General features: G+C 57.6%; 1 protein-coding gene and 1 long non-coding RNA gene across 3 annotated transcripts in view; one reads left to right on the forward strand and one right to left on the reverse strand.

Annotated features, from left to right (window-relative positions):
- The first annotated feature begins 3593 nt into the window (after positions 1-3593).
- B3GAT1 (beta-1,3-glucuronyltransferase 1) overlaps positions 3594-16430 on the forward strand; it is a 29408-nt gene continuing 16571 nt past the window's right edge. The window contains exon 1 of one of the 2 annotated variants that reach the window (XM_069468662.1): positions 3594-4046. The gene's annotated coding sequence lies outside the window, so the exon portion shown is untranslated. The remainder of the gene's footprint in view (positions 4047-16430) is intronic. The other variant, XM_069468663.1, reaches the window with a different exon arrangement.
- Positions 10949-13758, reverse strand: LOC138383662 (uncharacterized). Its single transcript, XR_011233661.1, has 3 exons — positions 13498-13758; positions 13271-13324; positions 10949-11570 (listed from the first exon to the last, which is right to left on the reverse strand). It is a non-coding gene; the product is annotated as an uncharacterized lncRNA (long non-coding RNA).

Raw genomic sequence — 16430 nt, forward strand, 5'->3', positions numbered from 1 at the left:
CTGCACGAGCATTTCAGACCTGCCTGCCAGACACTGCAAGGCATGACTGGGTCCCCAGGGAGCCACCCTGCTGCTGAGGCAGAGGGCAGCTTTTCCTCCTCTTGCTCCCTCCACTCTGATGGTGCCTGTGTGTGCACACGCGTGTGTATGTGCTGTCGTCCTTGCCGGGGCAATGATGGGTAAGCATGTGCACAGATTCCTCCTTGGAGCTTTCCACTCACATGAGCAGAATCACCGCTATAGATGCCTGCTGGGAGCAAGGGGGGATTGGACGGCCCCCTAAAAATGGAGGCCCCAGCAATCAGACAGCAGAGATGGGCAGAGCGAGGGCTGCATTACCTCTCGGGGGTGGTTAGCTGAGAAGGAAGGCTGGCCGGAAAAGGAAGCATCATTAGGAGTCTGTAGCAGACCAAAGCTCCTGCTGAAAGAGAGGCCAAGGCAGAGAGAATCCACGAGGGGAACAATTAACTGATAAGAGTAAACTAATTGGTATTCATATTAAATTAGGGCACAGGTGATTTGGAGAAAACCTAAGACCCTCCCAGTTGTTTTGCGGGTTTTGCATTGCAGATGATGGTTTTGTGGGACTCTTCTGGGATTCTGATGATGGGAACTGGGCCAGTACCAGAGTGGGGGGCGGGGGGGGGGCAGGGCTCCCATCTTGCTTACTACACAATAAACACATAACGGCTTGTCCCAGGAGACAGACCCAGGCTTTGCATATTAAACATTCTGGTGCTAGACTTTGGGGGCCTCTGAGAAGAGGGGCTCGCTCCTGGGAGGAGAGGCAGGGAGGAGAGGAAGATCAATCATTCAAGGAGACCTAGGGGCTGCTCCAGATGTTCGGAGCAAGGGCCAAGTTGTGGAGAGGCACTAAATTCAGATGTGGAAGGGAAGGATTTGCATAGATCAGCAGGAGCCAAGCAAGAAGCCCAAGAACAGGGTAGGAATGGGCAGTAATGGCTCAGTCCACCTCGTGGGGACTGGTGTGTGTACATATGAGTCTTTGTGGGTGCAGGTGTGTGTGGGTATGTACATGTGCACGCATTTATATGTGCACATGAGGTACATGAAAGTACACCTGTGCATTCATTCTGGTATGTTTGCATGTGTATCTGCTTCTAATGCATGTTTTGTGTCTACATAGATGTTAGTGCATTTGTGTATGTCCACATAGTTGGGGTGCTGCCAAAACTTCCCACCGAAACTAGTGGCAGGCTGTTATGTATTCATTGAGTCTTATCATGCTAATTTTAATCTCACATTGTTGTTTTAAGTTGGCTCTAAAAATTAATATTAAAAAATTCTGTAAACAGAGCCCGGGGCTAAATTGCAAGACAGATCCCTAGAAAAGGGTTTTATTACCACTCTTGTTCTTACAGAATGATGAGGTAAAGCTTGTCACTCTTCCTACTGCATCTGGTTGAGCTCCCATGAGCTGAGAGGCAGCACCCGAGAACACCTGCGGGAGCATCCACAGCCCACAGCCCGGCAGGACCAGACAGGCCAGACCACTCAGTCCAATCCCTGCCTTATTACTGAGGAGACTGGCCAGGAGGGGAGGTCCTTGGCCTGTTCACTCAGTGGTGCCTTCGAAACTGGCCTGAAACCCAACTCTCCTCATTGCCATCTTCCTTGAGCACACCACTTGGGGGCTGGGCCCTGTCCTGGGGGAAGAGCCTAGAAATGAGTGTGACCCCCACACACTGATGATCCCCTCTGTGGGTCTCAGTTTCCCCATTCATCAAACGGGGGCTGAAACCAGGCAGTCTCCAGGGTCATTTCCCCCTTACTGTTTAGTGATCCTGAGACTGGGACTGGCTGGCTCAGCAGAGGACAGAGGCAGTTTGCCCTCCAGGATGTCCTGGCCCCGCCTCTGCGCTCTCTGGGGGCCCCCTGTCCTACCCCCACACCTGCCTTTCCCCTCCCTCAGGCTGGTGTGGAGTCAGGGGGTGCAGAGTGTGGAGGCAAGGAAAATATCAGAAGGAAAACATGGTCTTGGGAAAGGTTCCTTTAGAGAGGCTAAAGGAGCAAGGGTTATTCCAGTACGGGCAGGAAAAAGCAACGCAGGGCTTTCTGTAATTCATGCTTCACTTGGAGAAGGAGGAAATGAGCCTGCACTGCAGCAGGAGGTACTCAGGTTGGATTTGGAGGAACTTTCTTGCCAGCCAAGAGGACGGTTAAGCACAGGAATAAAAGACGGAGTAAGAAAGAGGGACAGCTGTCGCTAGAGAGAATAATAATTAAGCATATTTTTAAATGGGGGGTGATGTGGATGGTGGGGTCCCTTCCTCATCTCAAGGTGACAAAGTGGTTGATTCTGTAGCCTCTCCCAACATACTCAGTGGAAAGAGCAGGACCTGGCTTGGTCCTGACCCGGCAGGAAAGGCAACAGAAGAGGCCTGTGATTCTCAGCCTCGGCTCACAGTACAGTGGCACAACTTTGATGCCCAGTGCCTAGCAGTGGTCTAAAGCTGGTCACTGGGTTCGGAAGAACGTGGCAGGCCCACACCTGGAAGAAAGCACTGACAACCCCTGGCCTGCTGGGGCCAGAACCACGCTGCAGAGCTGCCCTCTGGGGCCGTGAAGAGACACGGCTGGCATGGCCCTCACTACAGGTGTCCAGGAAGACCAGCAGGGAGGATGCAAAGCTCTAAAATGAGTACAAGGATAGCTCCTAAGTCTCTGGCAAGTTGACGGAAGAGCATTTGGAAATATCTCTGCAGATGGCTCCACACAACCTTATGTGTGCGCCGGCAAACATCCATGTGTACATACACATACAGACACACCCACTGCTGGCCACATCCCCAGCCCACCGGCAGACACAGGCAAGGGGCACCGGGAATTCTTGGAGATCCAGCTTCCCCGCCTTCTCTTTGGAATGCCCAGTGCACTGACTGCCCTGGGGCGGGGCCGCGGGGCAGAGGAGAGAGGGCTGACAGCAGCTCCACGTGCCCTTCCACAAGGCAGCAGTGAAGAAGTGCAGACAGGTGGGGCCACCCCATTGCCTGAGCCTGAGGACCCCCACCACACCCTACACAAGCGCCCCTGTATCCTGGCAAGGTACCACCAGCCACCTTCCACTCTGGGTGCCTGAAGCCAAGGAGGGAGCCACATCCGCCCCCCCCCACCACCACCAGATCCCCAGCTCTGCCTCTCGGTCCCAGAGAACCTCCCCCCAACAGCCCAGCCCGGAAACAATCACCCTTTGAGAGAGACTGCCAAGCTGGGCGCCAGGAACAGCCAGGATGGAGGCGGGGTGGAATGGGGGTGCAGCAGGGGCCGGGCGAGCTTTAACTCTACAGAGCCAAGGCCTGGTGCGTTCGGCCCCGCCCGCAGCCCCTGGTCCAGCGCCTGAAGCTGCAGCCTCCTCCCCTGGGGAGGGTGTGCGTCGGGGGTCGGGGGCTAGAGGTGATGCCAATCCCGGGAGTGGGGGAGTCTCCTCGCCCGCCTCCCTCTTCGCGCCCCCGCCGCAGCCGGCGAGCTTGGTACAGACCATTAGCTGTGCGGGTCCCGCCGGCAGCTCGCGCTCGCTCGGGGGCGGGGGCGGGGGCGCGGAGCGGGGGTGGGGGCGGGGCGGGAGCGCTGTCAGAGCCGCGGCGGCACCGGCGCACCAGCCGCTGCCGAGGGGACTCTGCGCCGGCCCGGTCGGCTCGGCTCCGGCCGCGCGCCCCGGCCGCCCCGCGCATCCCCCGCCGCCCCTGCGCCTCCCCGCTCCCGCCCCCCGCCTTCCCCCTCCCGCTCCCCGCCCCTCCCCGCGCCTCCCTGCCTGCGCCCTCCAGCGCGCTCCCAGGCTTCGGCCGCCGCCTCTCGCTGAGCCCAGAAGGAGCCGGGCCGGGCGGCGGGGCCGGGCGGGGCTACGGGCGGGCGAGCGCGCGGACCCCGCGGCTATGAAGTGGCCCCCGGGGGCCCGGAGTCCAAGAGCACCCGGGGAGGGAGGCGCGCGCGGCCCGGGGCTGCAGCCTGGGGGCGCCGGGGCCGGGGCGTAGGGGCCGCCGCCCGCGATGGACCGCGCCGGGGACTATCCGGACTCGTTGCCGCAGGTCAGTGCTCCCCGCGCCCCGCGTCCCCCGCGGGCGCCGCGCCGCGCACAGAGCCCCTTTATGCGTCCGCATCAGTACCCACGCCATGTCCTCCCGGGCGCGCGCGTGGTGTGTGTGTGTGTGTGTGTGTGTGTGTGTGTGTGTGTGCTCTGTGCGCGCAGTGGGGGCAGCTGGAAAGGGGGCCGAGAACCCAGCCGGGCTGGGGGCGCTGCCTCCATGGGGCTGCGGAACAAAACCTGGGGACTGCCTGCCCTCCTCGGACCGGGTTAAGGGAAGAACTGGTTCTTACGAGCTTCTAATAATTGGCCCTGGGCTTTTAGGCGGCGGTCGCTGGCCACCTCAGCAGGTGGTTCCTGGTGCCTCGCACCCCTATGCCGCCCTCTGTCCCCCGACAGTCATCACCATCCGACCTGCAGCACCTGGGCACTGCCAAGTTAACTCTCTTCAGGGAACCCCAGCTCTGTGGGGCAGAGGGGCCCAGAGGTGGCAGGGGTTGCAAAGGGTCCGTGGGACCTCCGTTGTAGCAAGGAGGAAGGAGGCATGACCAGTTCACCACCCTCCAGGCTGCACCTGGGCTCAGGCCTGAGGTCCTGATCCCTCCGAAGTCAGAAGTCAGAACATACAACTTTAAAAAACGAAGCTGAGAGTTGAGGCAGGAGCGAAGAAAGAAGGAAGCCACCAGATCCCGCAGTGCCAGGGAAAGGGGGTGAAAGCCTCCTATCAAGCAGCTGAGACCAACACCCTCCCCTTCCCTTACACACAGAGGGGGGTCTTGACATCCTCCTTTCCCCGCCCTGTCATCTGGTCAGGCCTGGTCTCAGGCATGCACCAGCTAGATGGCTTCTTGTAGGAGCTGGAGCTCAGGGACTCCAGACATTTCTATTGCAGACTCCGAAGGGGGCCTTTTGCTGGCAGTTGCTCGCCCGGTGCTGGTGGGGGTTGCTCTGTCTGCATGGGCAACAGTGTGGGTGGGGTACCCAGTGGGACCCTGGGCTTGGGTTGTGTGGCCATGCACTGTTCAAAGTGATGGGCTGCGATGTGCTAGTGCATAGCACCGTGAAACTACTGTGTGTTCGTGTGGCAATGGGAGGCACACAGCTTCCTAAGTTACTAGGGTTGTGGGGGCATGCAGCTGCACAGGGCGGTTGTTCTCGGGTTTTCTAGGACTTGTCTTTTGTGCCTTCTATCCCCCTACCTCTGCCAATATCCACTACAGAGACTGAGACGTTTCCTCCCAGAACCTGCTTAGTTGATTACCATTATTGGCCTTACTGGACCAAGTCTCAAGCCCATGGGAGGAGGACTGGTCCCCATGAGTCCCTCAAGGAGACTTCCCACTCTGCCTAGTCTGTGCCCATCATCCCCAGAGATTCTGGAACTGCATGACATTTTCCCACTGCCCCTTTTGATGGAAGTAAAAATGCTTGCTAAGGCTAATGGAACAGGGAGAGTTACTGTATTTGTGCCCCATTCAGCACTGGAGCCGGTGGCTGCTTTTCCTATTTCTGTACCTGATCCTTAGATGCTTGAGAATCACTCCAGGTTCAAGCATGCTAGGAGCTCACGTGTGTTGCGTTGAATATGTACACATATGTTTCTGGGTGGGCACGTACTAACTGTTCCCCCTGAAGCATGGTGCAGGTGGATAACTGGGCCATGGGTGCGGGGGGCAGCTTCAGAAACAGGATTGGAGCCCAGGGCAGAGACGGAAGGCTTCAGAGGAAGATGCCATGGGGCTAGCCCAGTTCCCCATTTGGGCTTCTGGAGAGACCTGGGTTTTCTCATAGTAGTTTCTTGGGGGTGAGGGGCCCAGTCACCTGTACTTTCCCTGGTTGTGGCACACAGGGTGGTGAGGCAGGCTGGGAGCTTTGCAAGTGTGGGATGTGAAGGCAGATGCACTGACCCGGAGCCCAGGCTCTGGGGAGATGAGCATGGTGTCCCCGGGTGGCTGGAATAGATGCCTGAGCACACCTCTCTGCTGAGAACTGGAGGGCAGAAGAGACAGAGACTCAGGAGGAGAAGGAATCTGAGAGAGCCTGGGACAGCAGAGGAGGAGGCAGAGTGAGCCAAGAGACAAAGGCAGATGACAGGAGGAGACACACGGGCAGCAGTCAGGGCATGCAGACAGAGCAGTGAGTTGGGGCAGGCCAAGGGCCCCACTTCCAACCACCCCCAACATGCACTTCCACTAAGGCAGTCGTCTGCCCCTGCGGGAGGCCCCTCAGTGAAACAGGTGGACATTCTACTGAGGAAGGCTCTCTCCCATGGCTCTGATGAATGGGGGGGGAGGGGGGGCGTTCAGAGGGAGGCCCAAGGGCAAGGGGCGACAGGCTGTGAGGTCAGGAGCGTTGAGACTGTGCAGGGACCTTCAGGGAACCCCTTGCCCTCAGCCATCTCCCAGTGCTGAGGGCTCTCTCCATCTCTGGCCCTTGCCCTTACCCTCCTGGGCCTGGAATGCAGAGCAATGGGGAAGGGTGCGGGGTCTGGGGAAAACTGGCATTTGGGGAAAAGGAAGAAGAGAAGCCTCTTTCACAGACCCCTTCCCCATGCTGCCAGACAAGACCTTTGGGGACCTTACAGAAGGCCAGCAAGGGGACATGGAAGTGGGGCAGATGGCCAGGCCCTCAGCCAGACTGTCTGGGGTCCCATCTTGGCTCCAACCATGGCCAGTCTAGTGGACTCTGGGAAAAACTGAGCCCTCTGAGCCCTGGTTTGCTGAAGGTCTATAAATTGGGGAACCCTTATTTCACCAGACAATTTTTAGAGGAAATGCTAGATGAATTTTAATTTATTTATTTTATACACCCTTCCCCCCTTTCTTCCAGGCCCTGGATGGCTCTAGAATTTGGAGTAGCAATTCTCTGGCCAGGCCAGCCCTGGAGCCAATCCCATTGGAATCGCTGCAGTCTGTCCCACCTCCTGCCCTCACCTGTCTGATTCACCACACCTCCAGGCCTGGGCTGGGCCCGGCCCTTCCTTATCCAGGCCCAGAGAACCCAGAGCACCCCTCATTAGACCCCTCAGTGTTTCTGATATTGTCCTTGCCAAAAGACAACAATATTTTCATGTCTAATTATTGTTAAATGTAATTGCTCCAATTTATCGGCAATTGATTGTCTAAAAAAATTTGTGAAGTTTACAAAAACTTCAAATCTGTGACCTCTTCTAACCCATGCTGAAAGGAGACAGGGTAGTCAGGGTTCACTCGAAATTCAGCTCACTGGCACCAGCACTGACTGAGCGCCTACTGTGTTCCAGGCCCTGCACCAGGTGCCGGGAGCAGAAAACATCAAATAACATCAAATAATCAAATAATCTGGAATTAGTGTTTTCTATTTAGTTTTGGAAGGGTTGTGTGGGTTGCTTTTTTTTTTTTTTTTTTTTTGCAGCTACAGCAAATTTACTTTTCTAATGAGGTTTAGCTCCAGCCAATATTAAAATGAGTCTGCGCTCCCTGCGCACACACCAGCTGACAGCAGGGCAGGAGGCAGCCTCCGCGCCAAGTGCCTGGCGGGGATTAAGGCTTTGCCACCGATAAGCCCAAAAGTGGAGAGTGTAAGTCTGGATCAGGAATTGACCGGATTTGAGGACTAACCTTGCCCACGGGGCCGTGGGTTCCACGGCTCAGTGTTCAGAGCCGTGGGCAGGATCTCTCTCTTCTTGTATGTGTGGAATGTGACGCAGTCACCTGCTCACACACAGGAGAGGGGCGAGGGGTGCGGGAGGAGAGAGAGCAGGGACGTGAAGGCGCCCCATGGGGATTGTGAGTGGGAGAGCTGGCTCTGCGTGTCCTCCCTGGCTGGCTGTGCGGGGCAGGGTCTGCTCCTTCGCCTTTCCCTGTCTTGCTTCCTTCTTCCTAGGGCAGGTGGGCAGCCTGGCCTGTGATGCCATGAGTTTCTCTTTACGCTCAGGACTGTGGCTATTCATGTGGCCATTGTTCAGAAACCAGAGCCCAACGCTGGGTGTGGGGGGCTGCTTTCCTCCCCACCTTCAGCAACTCCTCAGTCACACCAGCCACATCTCAAGTGCTCCTCAGCCACATGTGGCTAGTGGCTACCATCTTGGACAGCACAGGCACAGAACATCCCCAGCAGCACAGAAAGTTCTAGTGGACAGAGCTGTTTTTTTTTTTTTTTTTTTTTTTGAGACAGAGTCTCACTCTGTTACCCAGGCTAGAGTGAGTGCCGTGGCGTCAGCCTAGCTCACAGCAACCTCAAACTCCTGAGCTCAAGGGATCCTCCTGTCTCAGCCTCCCGAGTAGCTGGGACTACAGGCATGCACCACCATGCCCGGCTAATTTTTTCTGTATATATATTTTTAGCTGTCCATATAATTTCTTTCTATTATTAGTAGAGATGGGGTCTCGCTCTTGCTCAGGCTGGTCTCGAACTCCTGAGCTCAAACGATCCGCCCACCTCGGCCTCCCAGAGTGCTAGGATTACAGGCGTGAGCCACCGCGCCCGGCCAGGACAGAGCTGTTTAGACCTGACTCTGCACAGATGGTTTGGCAGGGTGGCTAAGTGCGTGGCCCCCGGAGCCAGACTGGCTGGACTCAGATCCTGGCTCTGCTGCTTACTAGCTGTGTGGCTCTGGGACATTACTTAACCTCTCTGTGCCTCAAATTTCTCATTTCTAAAATGAGGGTAATAATGGGATGGTTGTGAGGAGGAAATGAGTCATTAAAGTTAATCATACTAATCACTCAGAGCGTGCAATAGTAAGTGCTTCTTTATTTTTTATTTGAAAATCAAAATCTTCATTTAACAATTCTCTTTAACACTTATTGAATAGCTCATGACCTTGCTTACCTTTCTGACCCTTCCTGAGCCTCAGTTTCCTCACTTGTGACGGAATGTGGCAGATAATAACTGTGAGATAGAATGAGATGAGGAATGTGCCCTCGTTTGTGCACTAATGCTGCCAGGTGAGGAGGGGCTGGCGGTTTTTGGAGGTGAGAGTAACAAATTCTCTTTTATTGGGACCACTCTCACCAAAAAGCACCTGCTAAGCCCTCATGTGTTCAAAGTAAAAACCGGAAAAGAGGCACGTGCCCGCCATGGCCAGCCTGGTGCAGAGCAAGGATGGTGGGAGGGATTTGAGGGCCCCTTGCCTGGGCTCCCCCTTCCTGGTCTAGAGGCAGAAAGCCAGGAGGCTGTGCCCCGGGCTCAGCGGAGGGAAGCTGGGGAGGAGGCCCTGGGCCTGCAGGACCCCGGGGTCAGCTGACTGTGCCGACCGGAGACCCAGGCACAGCTGCGTCCGCAGCTCACTGTGTGGCAGACTCCGGTGCGGCTCAGGTTCCTCATCTAAGGCAGGAGGGGCCTGGACCTCACTGAGGAAATCACACCAATTACCTCTAGGAGCTCCCCGAAAAGCGCCCAGGAGTGAGACGTGAAAGCAAGGGGCCTGCCAGGCTGCCGGGGGCGGAAGGGGGGAGGGGACTCTCTGAGGAGCAGGAATCTGCCATCAGTAGCCACAGACTAGCGACGGACACTCCAGACTATCTGGCCTGCAAAGCTTCTCCCAGAGGTAGAATTCTATGACTCTGGGCCACACCCTTCTCTTCATAGTTGAGGCGACAGAGGCCCGGAGCAGCCCACTCTTGTCTGAGACCGCACAGCGATTTAGTGCCCATCCTAGACTATGCCCCAACTCCCCGAGCCCCTCTCTGGCTGGTCCCCTGTCCTCTTGGCAGACAGAGATGTGCAGGGCCAGCAGGAGCCACCTGCCCCTGGGCAGGGGCCTTCACCCAGGAGGGGACAAGCCTTCTCTCTTCTCTCTCGACAGCTGGGCCCAGGACAACCAACCTAAACTATCCCTGACAGGGCCTTTGGGAAGGTCAGATCCTTCAGGCCACAGGTGATGAATTAAAAATACATAAACTTTAATTAAATCAGTGAATCATTGGCCTGCTATCCTGTGTCCATGCACACTCTGACCAAAGGGATAGTGTCGGCCTGGAAAGAACCAGGCGGGGTGAGCTGTCAGGGGCCCTGAGTGGCCTAAGACTTGGGTTCCGAGGCTGCCCGGCTCCTGCTTAGCCCAGACCTGAAGGCCTCTGGGTCCCCACAGCTGGGTGGGGGTCCCCTCCGAGGTACGTTCGTAAGCCTGAGGAAATCCAGGGATCGCCTCAGCCACATCCCTGTCCCCATCCCCATCCCCACTGTCCTGACACCCTTGAAGATAAGTCCCGATTCCCAGAGGTGTTACGGCTGTGCCCCTGCACGGTTGATGGAATGAGCCAGCCCCAGGAGCAATGTTGAGGGCCGTGGGGGTATGTTCAGTTCCCTGCGCCCCTCCCCCCTGCTGCCATCGGTTCTCCATCTCTCCCTCCCTGGCCTGCCTTTCTTTCATCCACAGACCCTGCTGCACTGGGGGGTGAGGGGGGGCGCTGAGCCCACAGAGGCCAAGGGACCCGCCGGCCGGCGCCCACGCCATGACTGACCATCTCTCGGCAGGGCCCTGGCTCCGCCAGCCTGCTTAGGTTGACGTACAGCCTCGGGGCGTGTTATTTTCTTTCTCCGTCAGAGAGTTCCTGAACTTAAGCTGAAGTATTACTCTCCTAACTCATCACTTGTCGATATTAACTTCTTCTCCCACATATAAATCTCCCTCTCGGAACAAGTGTCCCAGCCGCTCTCTGCCCCGCCGCTCCCGGGCCTGACGGGGGAGATGGCTGCGGGCTGCCGTGCGCGAGGGGCACACGCTCCTCCCAGCAGCACCCCTGGAACGTCTGCGGGGGGCTTCCCCCAGCATGCCCTGTCGCTGTCACTCCAAATGACAGCCCCCGGAAGGTGCACGCGGCGGCCACCTGTGACCACACACAGGCGCCAGCCCAGCCCCACACAGCAGGGAGAGCCGGCTGCACCCCTCCTCCAGCGGGGGCGCCCTGTGTCTCACTGACAGCACCCAAACCGCCCTTCTCCATGAACGGCAGGCTCTTCTTTTATTGTGGTAAAACACACGTAATATAAAATGTACCATCTTGACCGTTTGTAAGCGGACAGTTCAGAGGTGGTAAGGGCATTCGCGTTGCCGTGAGACAGATCTCAGAACCTCGTCATCTTGCCAGCCGGAAACTGCGCCCTTTGAACGCCTCCCGCTCTGCCCTCATCCCAGCCCCGGGAGCCCGACATTCTGCTTCCTGCCTCTGTGAGTTTGACTATTCTAGGTGCCTCGCTTAAATGGGATCCTACGGTGTCTGTCCTTTTGTGAGTGGCTTCTCTCACTTAGCATAATGTCCTCCAGGTTCATCCAGGTGAATTTTGGCCCTTTGTCAGGCTGAGTAATATTCCACTGCAGGTGTGTGCCACGTTTTCTCTACCCTTTCATCCAGTGGACAGGTTCTTTGGTGCCAGGCCATGGAGCAGAAAGTGCTGAGTGTTCTCCCCCTGCCGTTCCACTCGGAGCATGTCTGAGCTCAGTGGGTGCAGGAGCAGAGGAGGAAGGAGCCCCCCTCAGACGGTGTCCGCTCAGGCCTCTGGGTGCCGCCTTCCTCTGTCCGGGACTGCCTGAGCATCCTCAGCCCTGTGAGTGAAGCCCCAGGATGAGAGTCCCCAGCCTGGTCTGCAGCAGGTGGAGGGACCTTGAGGGAGAGCACACGCTTCCCACGAGCCATACAGACCCGGGAGGGGATGCCTGCATCCCAAGCCCTGCCCAGCTGCCTTCCCGGGGCCCTGAGAGAGAAATCTGCCCAGGGGCAGGGGTCCAGGAGACCTGGGAGAGGCCCAGGTATGTGGCAAGCATGCCTTAAGCATGTGCCTTTGCGATGTTCTGGCTCCATCTGGCCGATCGATTGGTGATCCATAGCCACCCTGCTGCTCACTGCTTAATAAACAGCCCTGGGAAACATATAGATAGTGTCAGCATAATCTACCGTCAGAGGGACTGAGATTTAGGGACCCTCCATTCATCACATCCACAGCTGCTGTGCTGGGGGACACACGCTGCCCACCCCAGCTCTCAAGTGTTCTCAGGCTGTGCTCTCCCACCCAAGCCCCTCCAACTCGTTCCGTTAACTGTTTCTCCTCCAGGCGGTGGTGTTGGCTGGCTGGCGCCCCAGGGGAAGGATCGTAGGGGTAGGCAGGCAGAACAGAGGGAGGTGGGAGCCTCAGAGGTGGGAGGTGGTGGGAGAGTTAAGTTTTCCAGGAACCCGAGACCGCATCCAGGCGAGAAGAGGTAGGAAGTGGCAGTGCCTGGCGCAAGCTGGCCCTGGACCCTAGCTGACGACAGCTCGCCCTAGCTGCTCTGACAGCTCTGGAGGCAGGAGAAGAGAAAAGAGGACATGTGACCTTCGAGAATCCCTGATCCTTCCCTGAGGTGCTTGGCAGGGGCGCAGGACCAACCTGTGCCTGGGTTGGGGGGGTGGGGGAAGCAGCAACCGTCAGTGTCAGAGCACCAGGGCAGCCCCGCTGTCCAACTGTAGCACAGCCTTTCCGTTCCGAGCCTCAGTTTCCCAGGGTGACAGAAGCCGTGCCCACCTAAGGGAGCTTCCCTGAGGCTGCAGCAGGGAAGTACAGGTGCCAGTGCTTTGTAGACTGTGCCAGGCCTGCGAGGGGCAGGGCGCCAGACTCCCCACATGCGGTCTGTCTGCCCTCCCCGGGCCACCCTGCCTGTCATACGTGTCACGCATGCCGGCGTGCCTGCTTTCCAGTTAGTCCAGGCCCCCGAACCGCTTCGTCCTGGGGAGGGAGGGATGTGCTAGAAAAGCTACCCGATGCCGTGGGTGCTGACCCACGAGGGAGAAGCCAAAGCAACCCCTTCCTCTGCCCCTTCTCTCCCAGGCACTTGGATTCAACTGAATTTTAAAACCTGTTGGCGGTGGTGGTTGTAATCACTCTGTTGTATATGATCTAACATTCATAGTGCTGACTCCGTGCCAGGCCCTGTGCTAGATGTTTTCCACGGACTCCCTCGTTTGACCCGCAAATACCCCTGTAAGAGTTACAGGTGAGGAAACTGAGTCACACAGATATTGGCCAAGCTTCTGCTTTGTGGTAGGCTCTGGGCCCTGGGGTGGGAATGCAGAAGTGAGTGAGGCCTGCTGCCTCCCAAAGGAGCGCATGTCCCAGGGCTGGGGGTCAAATGGGAAATCCCGCGAGCACACGGCGGGTTTCAGGGCGGGACATCTCGAGGTGTGGGCACCTTGAATGCTCAGGCCTGGGCAGGGGTGAGGCAGGGAAGCCCTCAGAGTGGGGAGAGGGAATGCCAAGAGGCACAAAGCTCACCTCACCAGAACCACGCGGATGTCAGCACCGAGGGAAACTGAGGCAGAGAGCAACCTGGAAAAACGTGAAAGTGGGAGGGATAGTGCTTCAGGGACAGACTGTCACTGTCTGTTCGCCCCCTCCCTCCGAGGCATCCCAGCCTTGCCCGCAGTGCGAGAGGCCCCGCACAGCTCTCGGCCCATCCACGCCTCGGACGCTCAGTTCCAGGGCCAGACCCACCTGGTTACCTGGCCGGCTTGCTTCTGGTCCCCAGGCCTTGCCGGGATCCCGTGGGTGCCGATTCAGTCACCAGGACCCGTGCCAGGTTCCACACTGCAGATGGGCACCCCCACCCAGCCGACCACGAGACACCCTCATTACCAGGGCTTGGCACCCCGGGCAGCACAGCCTTGGGCTGTCGCTCAGCCCCACTGGGCCTCCTCTGTAGACAAGGTCAGGCGAGGCGAGGGCCACGCTCCTCCCAGCTTCCAGAGTCCATGATTCTAGGGGTATCAGAGTCCTTCTGGGTTCTGGACTGTTCTCTGCCACTGCTGAGCAGCCTGGGAGAGGGAGGGGTCGGGCCACGCTTGCTGCGCTGTTTTGTTGACAGTGGCAGCTTCTGTGTCTTGCGCCACCCGCCCCTGCTGCTGGTCTGGTAGCAGAATTTGCTGAGCCTTCTCCTGCCCCACTGGCCCCACCCCGCTAGCAAAAGCCCGCAAGCAGGAGAGCGCCCCAGGACGGGGACAGCAGCATCCCTCGGCCCAGAGAGGTGGGACTAGAGCAACTGCTGCCCAGAGGAGCACGGGGGTGTGGCTGTGCTGCTTTCTAAGTGGACCAAGGACACCTGGGACACTCACTCAACCCCCTCATGCCTCAGTTTCCTCACCTGTAACACAAGAACAAGGGTTTAATCATTAATGAGATAGCCAGTGTGAAATCATTTTGGAAGCCACACATCACTGAGTGTGAGCCAGTGTGTTCCCAGGAGTTTTGAGGAGCGGCTGCCCCACTCTGCAGAGACAGTGCGGTGGCCTCTGGCGTCATCCCATCGATATTCCAGGACTGGAGGCTGCTGGGTGCCAAGGGCACATGAGATAATCTTTTATTTGAACAGGACCCAATCACGGGATTTGCCCACAGGGCTCAGGAGCAATAACCCAAAGCCAGTCGAGGGCATGCATACACGCACCCACGAACACACATGTGCTCATTCAGATGGGGTACGGGCCTTGAGCACACGTGCATGCACATGTGTGTCCAGAAGCGAGCCAGCTTCCCTGTGAAGTCGCCCGCTGGGTGGTTTGCCAGGAAACAGCACATCCAGGAGGCTGGGGGAACGGGTGCCTGCGTCTCCTTTGCCAGACGGACATCCTCCAAACCACCAGCTTCGAGAGGGTGGTGATGAGACAGAGTGGGGCACAGTGACCAAACTGATGCTCTGACTTCCACAGACGAGGCCCTGTGACAGCCACTCAGGCCCGGGTGCACACCCCAACACATGCCAGGGCTTGGCCGAGGCCTGGCACGGAGGAGCAGGGGCGCTCAGAAGCCACGGCGAGGAAGCAGGTTGACAGCTGGAAGGAGATGACGTGGAATCCTGTCTGCATGGGCCAGGCCTGGCCGGCTCTTTGGGCATCTTGACTCAACTTAAAATCCTCTCTCCCTGGTCTCGCCCCACCCCTGGCTCTGGGAGGGAATGAGGGAATGAGTTACTCTCTGGCACGGGCCATGGCAGGCCCCTCTCTGCAAGGTGAGGAGAAGGGAGCCATGCTGGAACATAGAGGGCGGAGACTGCGGCAGGCAGAGGATGACGAGGAAACAGGAGGGGATGCAGGGCAGGGGTGTGGCAGAGGGCAGCGAGCCCTGAATGCCAGGCTGAGTCACAGTCAGCAGAGGAACAGGATTCTGAGCTTGAGCGAGTCAGTGTGGCGGCCGTGCAGTAGTGGATTCTGAATTGAGGAGGAAAGGCAGGCGCCAGAGAGATCACACGAGGAAACACTGCAGGCAGAGATCTGACCTGGACCAGTGTCACAGGATGGAGCCCGGGCCTGGGGCAGCCACCGAAGGAGCCGAAGCCCAGCTGATGCAGGGAGAAGGGAGCAGGGAGAGCCCGAGGTCCACATGGGCGGCCGAGACAATGACAGAAAGGAGGCTCGGGTGGGGACTGCTCTGGGAAGAAAGATGTCGGTTGGCTGTTAGATGTGTTATCTTTAAGGTCATGATGGGACATGCCAGACAACAAAAGGGACATAGCAGCTCCATGCTGGAGATGGGAAAACTGAGGCCAAGAAAAATCAAAGGGAGGAGCTGTCCCTCTGACAATCCCAGCCCTCTCTTCCTCACGGCCTCTGCCTTCAAGGTGATGTGGGGCTGTCAGGGGCTGTGGCTTGCAGCAGCCAGGGGGTCAGCTGGAAGCAGTCAGGGGAAGCAAGGCCAAGCAGACCCACCCCAGGCCCCCAGGCTGTGAGACTGACAATTACAGCAGCTTCTGTTTATTGGCAACTGTGCCAGAGCGTTTACACTGATTTTTTCCTAATTTATTTTTATTTCAGCATATTATGGGAATACAAAAGTTTAGGTTACATATATTGCCCTTGCCCCCCACCCCATCTGAATCAGATCTTCAAGCATGTCCATCCCCTAGATGGGATTTTTTCCTAATTATCCTAAGAAGCTAGTGGGGGAAAGCACTATTTTTATTCCCATTTTACAGATGGAAAAGCCAAGGCCCACAGAGATCACCTTGCCAAAGTCACACAGCAGAAGAGGAGAGGCTAGCAGAGTATGTGAAGCTGTCGGACCCCAAGGCCCAGCGTGCTCTTCCAGGACAGGGAAGAGTAAAGGGGCAGGAGGGAGGTGGTGGGAGGCTGTGACTTTGGCTGGGCCTCACTGTCACCCTCAGAATCCTGGAGCTAGGCAGGGGTGGAGGAGCTGAGGGCCAGATGTGGCCCATCTGCCTTGGTGTGGGCGACAGACTCTCAGGTGCCCCCACAGTCCCTGACACCTGGTATTTGTGCCTTTGTGTAACCTGCCCTGGGGTGTGCATGGCACCATGACTAGCCTCCAACCAATAGAACGTGGCAAAAGCCATGGGCCATCACTCCCACGCTTATGCTGTGTTATGTAAGACTCTGTCTGTTAGCAGACTGGCTCTAGATCCCTCCTTGCTGGCTTGATGAAG

This window comes from Eulemur rufifrons, chromosome 6, assembly GCF_041146395.1.
Source record: "Eulemur rufifrons isolate Redbay chromosome 6, OSU_ERuf_1, whole genome shotgun sequence".
Taxonomy (NCBI): Eukaryota; Metazoa; Chordata; class Mammalia; order Primates; family Lemuridae; genus Eulemur; species Eulemur rufifrons.